Source organism: Somniosus microcephalus, chromosome 34 (assembly GCF_052327205.1).
Source record: "Somniosus microcephalus isolate GS21.2 chromosome 34, FLI_Smic_1.0, whole genome shotgun sequence".
Classification (NCBI taxonomy): Eukaryota; Metazoa; Chordata; class Chondrichthyes; order Squaliformes; family Somniosidae; genus Somniosus; species Somniosus microcephalus.
In genome coordinates, this window is record NC_141020.1 from 22,345,137 (window position 1) to 22,349,014 (window position 3,878).

A 3,878-nucleotide genomic window follows, 5' to 3' on the forward strand; every position below is an offset into this window, starting at 1 on the left:
AGATTGGCCATGGTCCAGACCTAAGCAGCAAACTTCTCTTTGGCAGCTGACAGACTTACTGGAAACAGTCTACAAAAATAGCAAGATCCCAGGGGGTTGACCCTCGGCCACGGGACATAGTATAATGGTGCGCTGTGTCTCGGTGATAGGACGATGGTCTGCAGCTTATATTTCCCATGCAGCACGCTGCTGATCTCAGTAGGACCATTGGTAGAAGGTTCCAGAGAAACAGGGTCAGCCCTAGGGGTGGGAGGATGAGATGGTGCAGAAGGAAATAGCTTCAGGCCATTCACACCCTAGGACAAGGGTGTGTTGTCTGGCAGGTGATCTTCTCTCACTCCTAGCCTGGTGCCTTTGCTGGCCCTCTCTTTCTCCCCATCACAATATTTCTCTCTCTACTGAATCAATTCTACTATGGTGTGGAGATGCCGGTGTTGGACTGGGGTGGACAAATGTAAGAAGCCACACAACACCAGGTTATAGTCCAACAGCTTTATTTGAAATCACAAGCTTTCAGAGCGCTGCGCCTTCATCAGGTGAAGTGGAGAGATGCATAAAGACACAGATTATATAGTCAGAGAATAATGTCAGATGTTTACAGGTAATCTTTCTAACTGCCATTTATCACACCTCGGCAGAGAGATAATCACAGCAATCAAAGGTGTAAATGGTGTCCAAACAGGTCAGTCAGGAAAACATTACATCAAAGAACAATGAGGTGGGGTCACAAGGGGTCAAATGTTGCAGATGCTGGGGTCTGTATGAAAAACAAAAAAAGAGACAAAAAACTTTTTTTTGCTGGAAATCACAGCAGGTCCGGCCGCATCTGTGTGGAGAGAACAAGCCAACGACGACTCGAGTCTGGATGACCCTACGTCAGGTGGAGTTACATGTAGCGTGACATGAACCCAAGATCCCGGTTGAGGCCATCCTCATGGGTGCGGAACTTGGCTATCAGTTTCTGCTCGACGATTTTGCGTTGTCGTGTGTCTTGAAGGCCGCCTTGGAGAATGCTTACCCGAAGATCGGAGGCTGAATGTCCTTGACTGCTGAAGTGTTCCCCGACTGGAAGGGAACACTCCTGCCTGGCGATTGTTGCGCGGTGTCCGTTCATCCGTTGTCGCAGTGTCTGCATGGTCTCGCCGATGTACCGTGCTCCGGGGCATCCTTTCCTGCAACGTATGAGGTAGACAACGTTGGCCGAGTCACATGATTATGTACCATGTACCTGGTGGGTGGTGTCCTCACGTGTGATGATGGTATCTGTGTTGATGATCTGGCATGTCTTGCAGAGGTTGCTGTGGCAGGATTGTGTGGTGTCGTGGTGGCTGTTCTCCTGAAAGCTGGGTAATTTGCTGCGAACGATGGTCTGTTTGAGGTTAGGCGGCTGTTTGAAGGCGAGTAGTGGAGGCGTGGGGATGGCCTTAGCGAGGTGTTTGATGGTGGGATGGAACTTGTTGATGTTATCGTGCAGTCTTTTCAGTGATTCTTCGCCGTGGACCCAGAATCGGTTTCATTCTTGGACACACGAATCTCCATCAAAGACGGACACCTCAGCACTTCACTCTACTGCAAGCCCACAGACAACCTCACGATGCTCCACTTCTCCAGCTTCCACCCTAATCCCGTTAAAGAAGCCATCCCCTATGGACAAGCCCTGCGAATACACAGGATCGGCTCAGACGAGGAGGAACGCGATGGACACCTACAGACGCTGAAAGACGCCCTCGTAAGAACGGGATATGATGCTCGACTCGTCGATCGACAGTTCCAACGGGCCACAGCGAAAAATCGCATAGACCTCCTCAGAAGACAAACACGGGACACAACCAACAGAATACCCTTCGTCGTCCAGTACTTCCCCGGAGTGGAGAAACTACGCCATGTTCTTCGCAGCCTTCAACATGTCATCGATCACGATGAACACCTCGCTAAGGCCATCCCCACGCCTCCACTACTCGCCTTCAAACAGCCGCCTAACCTCAAACAGACCATCGTTCACAGCAAATTGCCCAGCTTTCAGGAGAACAGCCACCACGACACCACACAACCCTGCCACAGCAACCTCTGCAAGACATGCCAGATCATCAACACAGATACCATCATCACACGTGAGGACACCACCCACCAGGTACATGGTACATACTCATGTGACTCGGCCAACATTGTCTACCTCATACGTTGCAGGAAAGGATGCCCCGGAGCACGGTACATCAGCGATACCATGCAGACGCTGCGACAACGGATGAACGGACACCGCGCAACAATCGCCAGGCAGGAGTGTTCCCTCCCAGTCGGGGAACACTTCAGCAGTCAAGGACATTCAGACTCCGATCTTCGGGTAAGCATTCTCCAAGGCGGCCTTCGAGACACACGACAATGCAAAATCGTCGAGTAGAAACTGATAGCCAAGTTCCGCACCCATGAGGACGGCCTCAACCGGGATCTTCAGTTCATGTAAGGCTACATGTAACCCCAACTGACGTAGGGTCATCCAGACTCGAGTCGTCGTTGGCTTGTTCTCTCCACACAGATGCGGCCGGACCTGCTGTGAATTCCAGCAAAAAAAGGTTTTTTGTCTGTTTTTTTGTTTTTCATACAGACCCCAGCATCTGACCCCTTGTGACCCCACTTCATTGTTCTTTGATGTAATGTTTTCCTGACTGACCTGTTTGGACACCATTTACACCTTTGATTGCTGTGATTATCTCTCTGCCGAGGTGTGATAAATGGCAGTTAGAAAGATTACCTGTAAACAGAATCACACAGAATCACAGAAACCCCACAATGCAGATAGAGGCCATTTCGGCCCATCGAGCCTGCACCAACACATATCCCACCCGATCCCCGTAACCCCTACACCAACACATATCCCACCCTATCCCCGTAACCCCACGTATTTAATCCCCCTAACACTAAGGGTCCATTTATCATAGCCAATCAACCTAACCCGCACATCTTTGGACTGTGGGAGGAAACCGGAGCACCCGGAGGAAACCCACGCAAACACGGGGAGAATGTGCAAACTCCTCACAGACAGTCACCCGAGGCCGGATTCGAACCTGGGTCCCTGGCGCTGTGAGGCAACAGTGCTAACCACTAAACATCTGACATTATTCTCTGACGATATAAGCTGTGTTTTTATGCATCTCTCCACTTCACCTGACGAAGGAGCACTGCTCCGAAAGCTTGTGATTTCAAATAAAGCTGTTGGACTATAACCTGGTGTTGTGTGATTCCTTACAATTCTACTATGACCAGTGCTATTCTGAATATTTTTCTCTTCTTCCTCCAAAGTGCCAAATACGCCATCCTACACAAACTTCCTGTTCTCTCTCCATCCTGACTGTGTTGAAATCAGGCTTCACCACACCATCTTTGACATGAACTCATTCTTTCTAGGACCCCTCCCTTCCCTCATCTCCAAACTGTGGAACTCCTCCCCTCCCTCTGTCTCCAAACTGTGGGACTCTTCCCCTCACTCAGTCTCCAAACTGTGGGGCTCCTCCCCTCCCTCAGTCTCCAAACTGTGGGACTCCTCCCCTCCCTCAGTCTCCAAACTGTGGGACTCCCTCCCCTCCCTCAGTCTCCAAACTGTGGGACTGCCTCCCCTCCCTCAGTGTCCAAACTGTGGGAATCCTCCCCTCCCTCAGTCTCCAAACTGTGGGGCTCCTCCCCTCCCTCAGTCTCCAAACTGTGGGACTCTCTCCCCTCCCTCAGTCTCCAAACTGTGGGGCTCCTCCCCTCCCTCAGTCTCCAAACTGTGGGACTCCTCCCCTCCCTCAGTCTCCAAACTGGGGGACTCCTTCCCTCCCTCAGTCTCCAAACTGTGGGACTCCTCCCCTCCCTCAGTCTCCAAACTGTGGGGCTCCTCCCCT

At 51.3% G+C, this 3,878-nt stretch overlaps 1 pseudogene; it reads right to left on the bottom strand.

The window, feature by feature from the left end:
- Positions 1-886: 886 nt before the first annotated feature.
- On the bottom strand, positions 887-3,312 carry LOC147096874 (uncharacterized; annotated as a pseudogene).
- Positions 3,313-3,878: the final 566 nt, after the last annotated feature.